We start from the raw sequence: 17,842 nt of genomic DNA on the forward strand, positions 1-17,842 counted from the left end.
AACTCCCCATGTTTTCACAGACGTATGGGGAAATCCTGGGCTCATGGAAAGCGTGAGATTTGTCTCGTGTTGCAAAAGGCCAGGATTCACCCCTGATCTCATCTTGGTCCTCGGAGTGATGTGGGATACATGAGTTCAGCAACAAAGAGGAATACCTGTCGCATGTTAGAGGCACAAAGAAATAGCCTGACACTGAACCAGCCCCTCCTAATTACTAGTGCACATACACACACCCAGTACAGAGTTATCCGGAAGGATCACAGGCTTGTAAAGGCAAAGAACAAAGAGAGAACATTTTGTTGTTGTTTTTTTTTTCTTTCTTATAAATAAAGTATAGTCATCAAATCACAATGTATTTGAGAGCACATTATTGACAGCCTATTCTTGGAGGGAAAAAATGTGGATTTTTTGGCAAAGTTTCTCTATTTGCTAAAGATTAAATTGTTCATTGTACAGGGCACCATCTGCCCTTGGAGAGAGATTTAGTTGATGGCAGCTGCAACCAAAGTGTGGAAGATATAGCTGAATTTCTGGTTTCTTTTCAACTAGCAACTGTCATTACAGGTCACATGCAAACTGTGTCATTTTCAGTGACAAGCAGGTTCTGTAGACTAGGGTGCTTGCTACATTTTAAAATGCCACCTGTATGGATCCCAGAAGAGAAATAGCTTTTGTAATGCACCTTGAAAAAAGTGGATTTACAGCAGATAAGACAAGGCAGTTATGGTTCAACTGTCCAGACGCTGGCAGTGGGAAGGAGCTGGGTTCACGTCCAAGATTTGTGAAGGGAAAGCTGGGTGGATGTCAGGATGTGCTGGCAGGTCACTGAAAGCAAGATTTTCCCAAGTAATTTGGGGACTTAAAAAGGCCGAATTGTCCTCTGCAAGTGTTTACTCAACTGCTGCATAATTCCTCAATTGCCTCGTGATGTAGCTCCTGGTTATACTAAACCCACATTTTTTCAGTTCTGAAGAGAATTTCTTGATCCTTACACTGGAGGCTGTCATGGTGGGCTTTCTCCCCAGCCCACTTACCAAGCTGTGCCGTTACAATCGCTGGATTCGTGGCTGGAGTAAAAGGTGCTGGAGAGCAGGGAGACGTTGAGCTCCTCTCTCTGCTTTCAGAACTATTTTGATATTTCACATAACTTGTCACTGGCTAAAACAAACACCTCTGGAAAGGAATTTGTACCTCTTCCCCCCACCCCTGGACACCACAACCATCTGTAGGAGAGTTGCATTCCCTTTCTCCCCTGAACAAAACAGGAGAGGAGAAGTTAAGAGCACACTGGTATGTTTTATTAGAACTGAGAAACAAAGCGAAACAAAAAAGCAAACCCAAACCTCTTCCCTTTCATCCCTGCCTTGCTATGAAAGTGCCTTCGTATTTGCAGGCTTGCTGACAATATTTCAGAATGGTACATCACACACAGCCTCCTCGGGAACAGCAGACATTGTCAGTGCTGCGAGACAACTGCTCGCTGGATTGTACTTCACAAAGATTCCGTATAAAGCATTTCTTCAGAAAAAAAGATTTTTTGAAATTTGTGAGTCTCACAGCCTTTCAGACAAGGATGAGTTCTGGTTAATTTTCTTCTGATGATTTCCACATTTTCTGCAAGAAAAACAACTGTGACTATAGCCTTAAGACAGACTGAACTAGTTGTAACATGCCTAGATATAGGAAAAAATTTTCATGTGAAAGAAGTTGCAGGACATAAATTTGTTCTCAAGTTTATTCTGTTCAGTTTAACTTTCAGGTCTCCTATGCAATTTTGTCATGGTGGAATGGGATCATGTTTTGAAGCAGAAACTGGTACTGCTGGCAAATAAATCTGGTCTGATTAAATCTATATTCTTGGATAAAAGTTGTTTTTTTTTTTTTTTTTTTTTTTTTTTTTTTAAGGACAGAGTCCTTGCCTTCCCAGAAAAATACTGAGGTGCCAGTGCAGCTGTCTGACTGCTCCAGGACGTGCCCAGACCACTCAAACCATGCCTCCTAGGAAAGGCTTCTGCTTCCATTCCTCATTTCTGTGGCAGAGCAGAAGCACCCCCAGCTCTTGAGCTTTACTTAGGAAGATGCACCTACGTACACCAGTGACTTGGCTGAGCTCAAGTGTTTTCAGGATCAGGGCCTTTAAAGAAACATTTAGAAAACACTTAAAATCCGAGACTATGTCTGGGTTATTTTTTGCAGAAAGCAAAGGGGCTGCTGACATGAATTAGTGTGCAATGTACTGGCTTCCCTTTCTCTGTGAGGAATCACTTAAAACGCAAATTCCCACCTTAAAAACCAAACCAGTGTGCTCAGTGCACTACAAGTAAATCACCTACGTCGTGGTGCCAGAGCTGCACATGCTCTTCTGTTGCTGATTTATCTACAGAATATATCACATGCCAGTTACTTGAATTAGGATCATGGGGAGAAGGGAATCATTAGAGAGTCGGAGAAACTCTAAAGCATAAAGAAAACTTCTCTGTTTGTCTCCTCCACGATGCCTGTTTTATTTCCTCTTCATGCACTGACAGCACTGATGAGGCAATGGATGCTATAATCCTAAGCAATTGCTTTTGGGGGTAGCATCATTAGGGATACAAACGTTTGCTACAGCATTAGCTCTGAATTTCCAGGTCGTTGCAGTGTGCTTAGCGGTGCTGGTGGGTGAACGGCACAGCCCGGATCAGGGATTTCACTGCTGGTTATGTTTCCTTTGCTATCAGAGTGCCTCGAAAAGCCAGGTAAATTAGACTTGGAGAAAGGGACACTGCATCTTTGAGTAATGAGGCTGGGAAACAGGGAACACATTTTCCACTAGCTCATGTCTCACTGTATGGCATTCCGATTTCGTGACACTTCATAATAAATCATTGCTTATCACTCACATGGGAACATAACATGGTTCAAGTTAAGATTCGTTAGTGATTGTAAAGAAGAAACATGAATTGCTCTATATCAGGGCTTTTTGATCATCTTTCTGTCCACTGCAGGCATTTTTTTTATCGTAATATTTACTGTAACTCTTGTTTAAAGCATAAATAAAAAGGAAAAGAAAGGGCAAAAAATATGAATAATGAAAATAAATTTGTCTTATTTATGTGTTTATGTAAGCATTTGGCAATTACTTTGCACAGCAGCTTGTACTCAGTGTCAGACTGCAGCACCAACATAAGTTTCTAAAGCTGGGATTTTAAATATATACATGTGTATGCGTATATATATATATAAAAAAAAAAAAAAAAAAAACACGAAATGGCAATATATTCATGTTCTGGAGGAGAAGGTTCTAGCAGGCATAGGAGTTCCTGGAGACAATTTGCTTTTCCACAGCTAGCACAGGTAGAAGAGTCTGGTCCTGTCCTACAGTGCCGTTCCCCTGGACAGGCAGCACAACAGGATGGAAAGCTGGTGGCCCCAATGGAGATGAGGGACGGGAGAGCTGAAATGGCTGTACTCAGGGTGCACCTGGGGTATTTGTGGTCAGCCTGGTACCTGTGCCCTGGGATCCAGCTGAGGCTGGAGGAAACTGGGTTTTGTGGTCAGAGTGCAGCATATCCAAGAGGTGGGACAGCCTCGGAGCATCCTTGCTTCAGCCCCTGTCCCTGTCCCTGCAGCGAGCTCAGGGATGGCAAAACATGGGTTGGACAGGGCAGATGTTGTGGCTGCACTCGACTGCATATTCAGGCAAGTGACTCTTCTCCATCCTTCAGGAGATGAATTTTTTTCGTGTGTGTCACAATGTTTTCATTGGCAATTTAGGGAGAAAGGTGAAAAACTTATGATCTCACAAATGACATCGGTAGTGTTTTAGGGGAACATTAAGTTTTTCAAAAATAAACCTACTAACAGAAGAAAAGGGAGCTTGCTAAATAAAGAATTAGAGCAAATATGAGATTTTTTTCACAAAAAAAAAAAAAAGATCTCCTCCTTCCCTTTGGTTACAAATACTTTTGTTTTAATTTGTTTTCTTTACCTTTTGTGTTTGATAGTGGGAGGTACCTAAAACTCTAGGATAACCTGAGAGAAATCAGATAAGGTAAATATTTACTGCAACTATAGCTTTGATTATTCCCCCTTCAGTAATTTGCTATTTATTATATTAATCAACTCTATAATGTGTCATTTCTACTGCTCCCTGGCTGAATAATTTCCAAAACTACAAACAGCTTTCAAGATAGTTGCCAGACAGGCGCAAATTAATACTTTCAGAAATTCTTCCTAGAAACATTCCCACAAAGAGAATTTTTCTCACCCTGTATTTGTGTAAAGGAAATAGAGTTGGGTTAAAAAAATTACCAAAGTGAGCCTTTAATTGTTTTCAGCAATATCTTGTATGCATTTTTTTCTGGTTTTATTCCAGTTGAATATTGATGTTTTATCAAAAATAACAAACGCATTAATACCTTTGCTAGAATAAGTAGTCTTGTGAAATCTATGAGACAAGCTGGCAAAGGAAGCAAGCATATAGTTAACTGTTTGCTGCATTAGGGGCTTAATTTAGTAGTTACATAAAGAAGAGACCTGATCTGCTTTTACTGGGGCAAATAATCCCCTTGATTTGTGGGACAACTTGTCTGAGTAAAATGGCATATGACCAAGGGACAGTAAATTCAGTCGCCTGATCCGTCTGATCTCTTTCCCTGACACTCTGAATCGCAAGTATTTGTGGCTGTCCTCGCCATCGTCTTTGATCTCCAGCCTGCTCTCTTAAACTCAATTTTGCTTCTTGTGCACATGGTCTAGGGCTCTGGAAGACTTCCTTGTGCTCAGAACCCCCCCAAACCATATACTATAAATACATTATGCACAAAAATGCAAAATCCCCCAAATATAAAGTTTTTTAAAGAAAATAAAAGTCTGTTCTGGTAGAGCACAACATCAGATACATTTATTATATGTAATATTTTTCTTATGACCATTAAATGATCATATACAAGAATTAAACCCCCCAAGACTTGACCGAGGAAAAAGACATAGCTTTTCTAATATACGTGGTACAGTCTTAATCTGATCTCACTTGAAGTGGTATAGTGAATGGGATTATTCTCCATTTATTTTGGCTTATACTAAATTGGAATTTTTACCCCATAAGCTTCCTGTAATTTTTGCAAGTGGAACCGCCTTTGTCAGCATTCTTAATATTTCCCCATGGAAATGGTATTAAAAAAAAAAAAAGGCAAAAAAAAAGCAGCACATTTGCCCTAAAATCTCATGTTTTATCCTTGAGAAATGATGCTTTATGGTAGATTTTTGTTGTTGTTTTTCCCTTTTCCATAGGAAAATGTCTTAATAACAATCTCAAACAGAGCCCGGAACAAGAGAGTGCATCTTAAAAATGTTAATTCTATCGCAAACCATGCCTGGGTTAAAAACAGATATTGAAACAGGGGAATAAATATTTGACAATGCTGTTAAGGCAACTTTGCTAACGATTTTTGAACAACCTCCAACTGAGGTCTAAATGTCTGCAATATCCATAAACAACTCTATACTGTCCAATTAGGGAGACAAAGACATAGAGTCCTGTCAGGAAGATTTGCATGGCTAAGTGTCTGAGATCACAGAGACGATGAGGGATCGTTCAGAGTGATGGGGGATGCACAGAACGGATGACTATCATTACGATATTACAGAGGCTTACACCTTCCCAATTACTGGCAGGATTCATTAATTACTGCTGCATTTCCCTAATAGAATCCTCTCTCTTTGGCTTATCGCTACCTTCCCTCTGTCTACGTAAACCCACAACTCAGCAGTCGATCACCTATGAAAAATTAGATGGTGTAGCTTCTAGTGGCCTATTTAGAATGAAAAGGCAACTGAATAAGGAAAAAGAAAAAAAGAACAAAAAAATAGGGGCTGTAATGCAGATATGTGGGAGCTACAGAAGTGGCATCCGATGGGTTTGGAATTCTCTTGTTATTGAACTGTGTGAGAAAAAAATCAGTGGCAGCTGCAGTGAGAAGCATCATGGTGGGTTTAAAAGCACAATGAAAGCATTTTACATAGACATACGTACACACACAAACTATAGGCAGATTGCAAAGTGACAATTACTTAAGGCCTGCTAGGCTGAAGTTTCACAACTAAGATTGGTGAATATTACAGGGGCTCGATGCTGTTGCAATCGACTCAGCCCCATTAAAGATAATGGTGTGAGCATTTCCATGCTGTCATCATGTTACTATCAACAGCATTATCAGTATCAACTGCTTTTACAATTATGCACAATGGCTCTCCCTGCACAAAGACTTAGCAACCACCAAACTCGCTTTCTTTTTAAATACACTGAAAAGAGCTTAGATTTCAATCCTTCATCTGTTCACAGATGAAACAACATTTCCAAATCATCACTGATAGCATTTTTTTCCTTCCATTCTAAGGACGGCCAACTGTTCTCAGCGATTTCTATTACATTTCCTACCTATTATTTCATGTAATGGCATTCCTTAAATTTTAAATTAGCTTTGAAGAATAAAAATAATTGAATTCCTGCTGTTTTGTGTACATAGAGGGTGACAGGAGCTAATGTGATAATTTAAACTGTAAATGAGTCTTCACTTTGTGTTCATTAATTACAGCTAATTACTGAATTACAAACCTTCTTGGTTAGGCACTGTTATGTATTCATGTAGCATGTTGGATTTCCAGCTGGTAGAAAACTGCTTTATAGACTTACAAGCTGACAACCAAGCTACCACCGAAACAATTCAGTTTGAAAAATAAAGGCAGGGTGGGGGGGCGCGTAACTGCTCTTGCTCTTTGAATTAAGTGAGTGATGGGAAACGGTGCTGCAAACTTGAACCTCAGGTGAGCGAGGATTCGCATACGTAATTATAAAGCACACACTGCATTTGGTAGGGAGAAAGGCAAGGGTTTTGAGCTGCCACTTTGGGTGAAGAGCACGAGTCTGCTCTGCTCATACCTGCTTTATACCGGGTTTGATTCTTGATTCCTTGTTTGAAGCAGAATTACTCTCCTTATAGAGGAATACCATGAGGCAGAAACGAGGCCCTTGAAATGGGGCCAGTGCTCCTAGCACCAATTCTTCAGCTATGCTCATGAACAGCAGGACTGTAATATAAAACTGAACATCCAAGAAGATGTGCATTGCATTCCGTACCTAAGTGCTCATTGTTCCTTACTGAAGGATCAGATGTAATGCCATGGGGCTGTCTTGAGCAGTTACTCAACATTTTCTGCATTGAATGGTTCTGTCCAAACCTCTCCTTTGGATACCTTTTGTCTGCTGATGTTTCATATCGAAGCTGAATGCACTAGTTGAAGTCTCTCTCCCGGCAAAGTGAGCAGGAGGAGTACCACAGTGACAACACCAGCCATGCTCGCTTTTTACAAGCTACAAGGCTCAGTGCCCAGAGAGAAAACCATGGCAGGTGGCAAAACAGAAAACAAAAAAATATTCACCTGCATTCTTTATAAATAGACTGAAGATACAGAGGTTTCCCTTCTGTCAGCACTTGCATTTTCCCCTGGTTTCACATGCTTTGCTCTCTTTTAACCCAAGACAGGCCAACATGTGCTGCATGCGCGCTCCTGCACACACCCCCGCTGTAACCTGGCTGTCCCTGTGCCCACATGAGCACATTTCTGGCAAAGACCCCAGACACAGGTGAGCAAAGCATCGCTTCCTGCTCAGAGCAGCAGAGATAGCAAGAAACTATTGAATCAAAAAATTTCAATTAAAACCATTTAATTAATTTATTCTGTGACCCACTTGGTCTTCCAGGCCTGGGATTGAGAAAACCTGGATCAACGGTCCTGTCCCATGGGGCCAATGTTGGGTCTGGAAAGCAGATCCTTCTCAGGAGATCACAGCATTTACTATGGTCTAGACTGGAATAATTTAACTGAATAATACATAAATAGCAAGAAAGGAAGAGCTGGATTCTCAGCTGATGTAAAACTCTGTGGCGTCATTAATTTCAGGAGAGTTATGTTGATTCACAGCAGCTGAGGATACGGCTCAATAGGTTTGTAATAATAAAGACTTTGATGAGAGGCCCCTGAAAGCAGTAACACTAATGTGTGACTGCTCACATAAACACCAGCTCAATGACAAGGCTTTTCTGCCTAAGAACTAGTCTGCATCTTCAGGTTTAATGATAAGTACTAGTCTTTTGTCCTTAAATAATCGTTTTCATCTGGAGAATGGCAAAGTCACTTGTTCTAACACCAACAGAGATTCAGTAGTAGACTTAGCAATGGGATTCATGTCATGTCTTATTCCCTCATCACCTTCTCATGCTGTGTCTTCTCTTTCGGGGTACAAAAAAAGCATGGGGAAATCAGGGGAGAAAAGATGTGCAGGCAGGAATTCCTTTTTTTTCCTGTGGATAGTAGCTCTCTGCTATCTCCTAATGATAATGACTTTCATTAATCTTCCGTCAGTCTTTCATCAAAGGGTTCTTTTCACTCCACATACACAGAGGCCACTTAAATGCTACTATATATTAAGTAAAAATGAGAATTCTTGATATCACATTTAAAAAATGGTATGAGAAGTAACGATGCAGTACGGTAACTAGAGGCACCCAACATGACTGAAGAGGTAAGACTGCTGTTCAGTAAGTTACCATTTCTAGGCAGTCTCTCACCCAACTTGTTTTCATGTCTCACTCCTTTTTATTCTGACAGTCTCCAGCATGCATATTTGCACTAAAATGAAGCATTTCGAATGTGCCAGAGGGAAGCAGGGGCCTCACACCTATTGGGAGATTAATGCGCCTAATGCCCTTTGGCTTTTTTATTTTTATTTTTAAACATTAAGGTTGATTACTCCATTAGTTGAACAACTTGGAAGAAATGGCAAGGAACTAACAAGAGAGTAACACTGTTTTTTCTATTTATTTTCTTCCGTTGCAGCAGTGCTAATTAGAAGGAGTAGTTCTTGATACAGTGCTTTGGGGAATGCTGATGAGAACACAAAAGGCTGAAGTGCCTCTTCTGTACAGCTTCGGATGTAGCAAAACACAGCACCCTCTCAATTGTCATTTTCCTAATCTCCCACACTACCTCAGCATTTGGGATGCTGCAGTACTTGCACATTAGAGGCTGTACAGACCAACCTTTTGAAGCCTAAACCCTCACTTTGAGGTGAGTCATATCGTATTAACTCACAGCTTATCGTATATAAAAAAAAAAAAAGTAAATGTTTTCAAACAAATATCAAACCTGCTTGGTAGTGGTGGAAAGGGAGGCAGGAATTAGGTGGGAATTCAGAGGGGACATGAGTTCTGTGCTGCCTGCATGCGCCTGGCCCTCAGGGTACGGGCTGCTCTCGGTGGGAGTCATTTCTCATCATCCATCATGCCCAGTTCTGCCTCCCTGTAACCTGCTCCGTCTCAGCTCTTCAGATGGGCTTGCTCCAGACTTCGGTAAAAGGGAGAGGGAGAGAATTCCCCGACTTCTTCAATACCACCAACTGCAGCTTTGCCTTCAAAGATTTTCTCCCCCTCCTGGACTCGGGAAGGGGTCGTGGGGATGAAGGCTCAGAGGGTGGAATGGCACCTCTTTCCCATTCACCAAGGTTTGATTCTCTTTATGAGCATGATCCACCAATCCGTAATCAAGGGTTAATTTCACAGCTCACTGCTTCATCTAGCATAATATCCATTCAGACTAATTAAATCTGTCTAATAATGTGAGTGTCTTTGTCTTTGTTCTTTCCATTCTTTGTTTTACACCCTTCACATCTCATCTCCAGAACTACACGCCATCACACTCTGCTTGACAAGCAGAATCCATCCCTAAAATTAAAACATTCCTGACCTATCTGCGATGACAAGGCAAGCAAGCTTCACAGCGCTGCGGCCCATGAAGGGAGCTGACACATTTGTTTTTAATTTCAAAAGAGTAGAAAGTGAAGATCTGACCCTGTCAATCAGGCCCTGTGACAAGTTTAATCATTGCTGCCCCACAAAAATCACGGCTAAATAGGAATGCAAATAATGTATCACAGGGCTCTTATAAATGCTAATCAAGGAGAAGTAATCAACTGACAATTTCACTGATCTCCTTTCTGAAGAAGTCAGTCAATGCACTGTCTCTGGACCACAAAGAGAAGAAAAGACAAAAGGCATAGATGCCGTCTCCCCAAAAAAACTATCCTTTTCCAGGGCTTTCTTTTTCTTTCTTACAGAGAAAAACAGAGAATTCACTCTTTTTGATCCTCTACCGAACTTTAAAGCAAAGCTGTTTCTCAGGAACTTGAACAGTTATATGTCAAGTGTACTTTATTAACAGTACCCTCCCAACCCAGAGACAGCACTTGGAAACTTCTGCTAAAATAAAAATCTTCATTTGTCTTTGTCATTCATCCATCTTCAACATTCTTTTCCATCTTAACAGCTTCTGTCCTCTATGGGCAATATATTTAGTGATATATGAAGTTTTACAAGTGAAAAGCTAATAGTTGAGCTCACATTTTTTTTCTAGCTTCTCCCCTCCCTGCAAAAAGATGGGGGAAAAAAAAAATCCTACTTGGAATTTATTTCAGTGTAAAGGCTCTCTTCAATACAAGGATTTTTTAACTGACTATCCTTTTATGACCTTTTAATGTGGTAAAGAACAGACACTGTGGGCACGATGCCAGTCTTTCACACATGAATTCTGCATGGCAAGAAGTCGGGGCTGAACCTATGTACGGGATGAAGGACCCAGGACAGACAGATGCACAAGATTTGTAATGCTATTTACTATTATCATTTTATTGTGGTTTGCTATGGTAAGCTGTGGTTCGCTGTGGTAGGTCCTGATGGGGCCCATCAAGCATTGGAGTCACTGTATTGGCACGGCACAAAAGGATAGGGTTTGAGCAATGAAACTCGATGCAGAGAGATGTAAGCAGTATAAAGACTGCTGCAAGAGGTAAAGTTCAAAGAATCTAGTTGTTTGAAGGTTTTCTTTACATTTTTTTTTTTTTTTTTTTTTTTTTAAGATTAAACTACTTCCCTATACCAAGCCAATAGATAAAACAACTTGAGAAGGGCTTCAGCAGAGAGACAGCCTACCAGCCGGGCATCATAAATAGAAATCTTCCAACAATGAGACCTGAACCTGGACCTTTACAGCCCATGACAGTTAGCCACAGCATAGATAAAGCAGCAAAGGCAACTATGTCAAAACCTAGGTTTCATCTGTAGGGCTGGGTTACAGAGCCCAGAGCCTGGCAGTGCCTTCCCCATTTGGGCTGATAGCTTTGCTTTGTATGAAGAGTGCAGTGACTGTTATACAAGTCTGGGGAAGATGCCACCAAACCCATTTCATACTGTCCACTGAATCACCCTGATTTACAAATGAAAAAAGAAAGACGGGAACAATCTTTGGTCTCTCCCAAATTTGCAATTGCAAGAAGCTTTGGGGCAGCAACATTAGCTTCTGTGCTGCTTCTGTGAGTAAATGCGATCTGGAGCTTTGTCACACGGTGCTTGCTGCTAGACAGGGATGTTCCCAGCAGTGAACTCTCCATAAAGGATGTATGTGGAAGGTGGGAGTAGAAAACAGAAAAAGAAATTGAAAAGCACTTTGCAGTTGTCATGTCACTTAGCAACAACCTTTTCTACTTCACATCAACACTGGTGTAGTAGAGAGACTGCACAAAGCACACGTACTGAAATCTGGGGCAAGCAGTGAATGTAGGAGGGCAAGAAGGAGCTCAAATATGAGCTAGCCACAGAGAGCTTTCATTTATCACTTGAGACATGTTTTACATAGCACTCTTTGGACTAGGATTTCTCCTGAATAATCTGCAGGATCTGGGAATCACTGATCTCCAGAATACTTTTGCAGAGTAAGTTATACAAACGCTCTTGGAGGTAGAAACCAAAGTTCAGCTAGTTGTTTCCCAACTGACCTCCATGTATCTGGTCACTCTTCTGTCTGTGGCTTACTCTGAGATGACATAATCCTCTCTCCCTTTGCTTGCTGGATTCTCCTAATAAGGTCCAGACTCATAAGTCCTCAACCCCTAGTGCTTCTTCCAGAACATAATAGGGTGGCTACTTCTGGCTGGTTACGAGGTATTTCCATCAGGTGGAGAATGTGTCTGGGCTCCACAAAGGAGCAGATGCCCTTCCTGCAAGACTGGCTGAGATTAAAAACTCTAGCACAGAGAGACACCTATGTAGGCCACCCTGCAAGTTTTAAAGATGATGATGTCAGGTACCTCTCTACTTAATTATATCACTTGCCCTCATTTGTTTACCTTCAAAGAGTTAGGATTTAATTATTAGCTGTTCCCATACTATTAAAGGCTAACTGACTGGCTGAAGGGCTGATTGTCAAGAAAAGATGAGGAAACCTATTCTGTGTGATTCAGGAATTCATTGAGCTACTACTCTTTTCCTCAGGAAAAAAAAAATGGAATTGCAGGAGCAGATTTGAATATCTGCTAGTCCTATGGTTGCTCTCTGAATATAAAGCTCTGCAAAAAGTATGAAATATTACATAAATAGAGCATTAGTATGTGCCAAATTAATAACATGCATTATCTAGCAGCCATGCAGTGATGCTTATTGTACAATTCTAAATCATCCTAATGGGAAGGAAAAAATCAGAATCCGTCACTTTGTGGGTGATTTCCTCTCCTTGCAATTGAAAAAAAAAAAAAAAGTGACTTTTGCACACAGAATTGTTTCAGATGCATTATGGAAAGGTGGGCATTGCCAAATGACCAGAGCACATCACTAGCAACGATGAGCTCCTGAGCTCTGCTCCTGCTGAATGCTCAAAGGGTGTTGCTTAGCTAAAAACAACCACAGTACTATTCTTGTATGCCTTACTTTGGGGTTGGAGAGTGACAGCTTGATTTTCAGCAGTCTATTACACACAACCGCACACACATACACGTTATACCTTAATTTTAACCAGGCATCAGCACTTGTGAATATATAAGAATATAATTGGTGGTAAACACATGTTCAGACTGAACTGCTAATCAAGTCTGCTTTCGTCCTGCCTAGACACACATGCACACACAAACACCCGAACTCCAGAGGAACCTTGCCAAATAGAGAAGAGACTTATTTTTAACAGCTGGCTTTCATTTTTGCAGCTGCCAAGTAGCAAAAAAAAGTAACCCTGGTGATCAGGCCAGAGGACAAGTCCTGTGCTTTTAAGCAGGCTTCCTGGGAGGACAGACAATAGACAATCGCTTGCGCAGCCTCGCCTCTGCAAGCTGCCATCACGCTGCGCCGCTGCTGGCCGGCACCAGCCCTGTGAGCACCCAGCACAGAGTGGGTACTAATAAAGTTTTGGCCACTCGTTCTCTTAGCCAGAAACCTGAAGAGATGGTGCAATGATGAATGAGGCTTTGGCGCACTGAGGGTTGCACGAACTTGTTCTGGCAGTGCTTGGGTGCCGTGCTGCTGCTGGGTCAAAGATGAGCCCTGGTAGGGTTCGCACTGCAAACTCTTCTGGCTGTGAAGCCAAGCTGCGAACCTGCACACCACACGTGCTTGCATTATGTCACTGTATACCACCATCAAAATCAACACGTGCAAACAAACAGCATTTCGTTTTGAAATGTAGCAGTCAATGCTCATGTGAGGTCAGGTCCCCTTTTGGGGCCTGTGCAGTGCTCCCATGGGTGCCCCAGGCCAGCTGCTGGGGCTTGGGTTGTTTCAACTCAAAAAGATGATCACAAAGCTAGGGGATCTTGCTGTTTTCTTCATCTTTTGTAGCCAGTGCTGGGGACCCTGCAAAGCTTATTTATGATGTTAACTTCTGGACATAAAAATAACGATGAGCACAGAAATTCCCTTTGTTGCTTCCAGTCCAAACCAAAAATGTGCCTGAGAGGGGTAATAAAGACCGGCACAACTCATTGCAATGCAGGGAGTGCAGAGCTATGTAAAATCGAATACTTGGTTGTCTGGCTTGGAAAGAGAAATTCTGCAGCAAAAATCCAAATGTAGATAGCAGCATAACTCAAGTAAATGAATGCTATTATCTTACATGAAGAATACATTAATATAGATGACCGTTACATAACACGGATTAACATAGTGTAATAATCTATTTACTCAAAGTAGGCATGTTTTGACATAGTGCAAGCTGTGTACAGATGCCTAGAGAATTGAGAATTTTTATATTTTTTATGAATATACTTAAAAATTTAGTTTTGAAAAAAAGTTGGTCTTGAGGGTAAGGTATTCAGCCTGTAATGCAAGAGACTTTGGTGCAATTCTGACAACTTCAAGTAGAATTCGAAGGAGCTTAGCTCCTGTGTCTGTAATAATTGAGCTATCATATCTGTGTCTGTCAGATGTCAGTCATTTAACTTGCGCCTCAGCTGTATGTGATGAATTACACAATGAGCCAAGACTATCAGCTCACAATCTGCGTGTGTTTTATCTGTGTAATCTGTACCAGAGCAGGGAGTGTATCCTGCAATGTGTTTGCATAGTTTCTAGTGCTTCAAGGTCTAGGCCTTGATTATGGTCACTAACCACATCTTTTCTTTTGTGAAATTTAGGGTCTTGAACTCCTTGTTCTTGAGCTTCTTATTTCAAATACGATGGAAGAAAAAAAAAAAAAAAGAAAAACAAAAACCAAAGCAATCACAGAAAAATTAAGTTTCTCCTATATTTTCCTCTGGGAAACTCGTTTACCGTAAAAGTCTATCGCTAGAACAAAAGTTTGATAGTGCCCATAGGACATTTACAGAGAGAGTAAAATGGAAGAATGGAACATTTTAAAGGAAAAAAATTAAAAAGAGCATAAAAGAAGGAAAAAAATCAAACATGGTGAAAAACAATCTCTTCTCTTTGTAAAACCAGCCTTGTTCACTGTCGCTTTTCTATCATACTGAACTTATGTTACAAATTTATCTTCAAAGTCTGGAGTCACTTTTCATAAAAAGCCCGTCTGGTGTCATTCAATATCTGGTGCACTCTGGAGAACATGGCGGTGAGTGAATCCAGGGAGGACTTCAAGGATCGTGGTCTTCGACATGTAGCAGGTTTCCTTCTCCTGAAATCCCAAGTTAAGGGACCAAGCTAATCTCCTTCGTTTTAAATCATAAATAGCCCAGAATACTAGTGCACCATAAACCAATGCTTTTTTATCAAAACAACACACCAAAAACAATCTTGTTCTCTTTTTTCCTTTTACTTTAAGCTGATTAGAAAGTTAGTTCTGTAGTTGATTAAGTTCTGCAGAAATTGGGCTTGTGATGAATCATTAAACAAAGACATTTTTTGTACAGTAATAAAGCCTCAAATGATTAATTAAGGGCACAATGCCAAAACAAGTGTCTTTGTTTAAAACGCAGTGGACAAGACAGGCTTGGGAAAGTTGATGTCTTAAGTAGACGCCACAACATGTTTTTAATTATGTTCAGGAAGAAGAACAAGAATGGGAATTGCCAACTGTTTGGAAAGATAAATTTTTTTTTTTTTTTAGAAGAAAGATTATAATAAAAAAAAACAACAAACAGAGCATTATTGATTTAACACAAATGCCATTTGTTGGGCCTTTTGTAATTTCCTTATTAGTGTCATCATTCTGGAGTTCATATGCTCCCTTCTGTTATAGCATTTGGCACACATTCAGCTCCCAGCAATATGATACAGTAAACATTCAGTGACTGCTCATATTAAAATGTTTTATTTGTTGTAACTGTACCAATGATCAGGCAGTGCAACTCCTAAATTATCTCAACTGTTTCACAAGCTAATTTGGTAGGAATTGAGCTAGTGACCATTTCTGCACACACACGCACACACGCATACATGCGCATGCTGAGGAGTGCAGAGCTGCGCTCTCAGTTGGAAACAAAACAAAAAGTTCATGCAACATCAACTCTCCACAGCTTCTTGTCAAATGTGTTCCGACTGCTCAGACAACACAGACATAAGCTCAAATCAGTGCCTGCTCAGTCTGACAGATTTTGTTACATCACCCACTTTGTGGTTACAATGCAGGGGAGACCCCAAATGTTTATCCAGACTCAATTTTATAAGGCCTTTCCGTGCAAGTTTTATTCAAGAGTCTATTTCTGAAATCACTGAACACTCTAGTCTTGTGTGTTTAGATATGGAAAACTATTTTGGACTCTTCAGTAGAGAGGAGCTTGGAAGGAATTTTGGAGGATTAAAAAACAGCACTGCCCAAAAATCAGATTTCTGCCAGTAAGAAAATAAATAAATAAATAAATAAAGTGGTTACCACAATGTCAAGATCATGGACTGTGGAGATTTTCATATAGCAAACCTGACACAAGGATCTCGGAAGACTTTACAGATAACCTTGTGATTGCTGTTGCCTTCTTTCCTTCTGTGTGTCCAGTTGCTGCCAGAATAGATGCAAACAAGGCAAGGCTCACTGTAGTCCAAGACATGCCGTATATAATGTCTTTTTTTTCCCACTGAGCAGTGTCAAATACACTGGGAGCCTTTATTAATGGGGAGTTTCTTCATTTCTTAGGAGTCTCGTTCCAGCCTTGATCTTTATGCAAGCCTCCCAGTGCCCTCAGCAGGAGGCTGCTGTGGATCAAGGGTAGTGCGTGACCTTAAAGCTGTAGCACCGGTCCCTGGATCATAATTAAACATGTAATTTGGCCCTCTCCACAGAACGGGCTTTGACACCTCTGGAGTAGATGTGTGGCCTTACAGGCCTCTTCATCTCTCATTTGTCCCACTAGAAATGGCACACGTGTAAGTATATAATCAGGCTGTAATTACATGGCCAACATGTGGAAATACAGACTGTTTCTCAACCTCTCTATGAGCAGATTTACATATTAGCACCGACTATTAATACCTACTGCCCCTAATGAGACAGACCCATGAAAGTCTTCTACATGAGTAAGTGGAAGAGCAGACCTCTCAACTGGCTTTTTGTTTCTCATGATTAGATAGTGATCCAGAATAAAAATTAATAAACAGTTATTTTTACTGGGCATCCCATTTATTTACCTGTGGATATATGCTATAGGTAAATTTTTTTATTTTTATTTTTTTCTAAAAAAAGGATTTCTTTTAAAGCCAGGGCCAGAGGCATTGCTGGTGAAGAACCATGGGAGAGGCTGGGCTGTGCAGCTGTCATTTCTGTACCACAAGTCGCTGGAGAACGCAGTGGGCTATGGAGTGATTTAGCTGAGGACAGAAGCCAAATGCCGAATCTGCCACCAAATCTCTCTCTAAGGCCTGGCCCTGCCCTGGGTATCCATTCAGTGCTCAGGGCATTGAGTAAACATAATAACTAATCAGATGCAGCAAGTTGTCAGATCTATATGGATGCTATAAAACTTATAAGGATCCCCTTAGGCAATAATAATAGCTGTGTGTGTAAATTCTATACATAGCAAAGCAGAATAGATCCTAATGGGCTTCAGTAAAAGCAAAGAAAACATACATGACATTTATAGCAGAAAAGGGTGTGTGTACTAACAAGCTAAAGCTTTGCCTGTTATCTAATATTACTATGCACCTCTGGATAAGCTGGAAACTCCTTAAACTGCCCTGGAGGTGCTGGGCATTTTGAGCAGAGCTGAAAGCCCTAAGCACCCCCACTGCAGGTGCTCAGAACCAGCATCTTGGTGTTTGCTGAGTGCAGCGGGCACATGGTGCATGCAACCTTTCCTTCTCTTCTGCACCGACCTGGTGCAAAGGTGGGAGGTCCGAAAAGAGCTGTCCAAACAATTAGTGGATCAAAAGCACAACCTGCTAAAGTGCTAGCAGTGTTAGAAAATGGTAGATTGAAGGACCAAGATAAAACAGTCAAGCCTTGACTAAATAGATTCAACAATTTCTTCTGCTTTGACCGGCTTTGACCGACAAAGATAGTATAATTAAACCCTTAAAATGTGTATAATATAAAAATA

General features: G+C 40.8%; 1 protein-coding gene across 1 annotated transcript in view; it reads right to left on the reverse strand.

The window, feature by feature from the left end:
* Nucleotides 1–1,278: 1,278 nt before the first annotated feature.
* TSHZ2 (teashirt zinc finger homeobox 2) overlaps nt 1,279–17,842 on the reverse strand; it is a 214,459-nt gene continuing 197,895 nt past the window's right edge. The window contains exon 3 of the mRNA XM_035548547.2: nt 1,279–1,614. The gene's annotated coding sequence lies outside the window, so the exon portion shown is untranslated. The remainder of the gene's footprint in view (nt 1,615–17,842) is intronic.

Source organism: Cygnus atratus, chromosome 16 (genome assembly GCF_013377495.2).
Source record: "Cygnus atratus isolate AKBS03 ecotype Queensland, Australia chromosome 16, CAtr_DNAZoo_HiC_assembly, whole genome shotgun sequence".
NCBI lineage: Eukaryota > Metazoa > Chordata > Aves > Anseriformes > Anatidae > Cygnus > Cygnus atratus.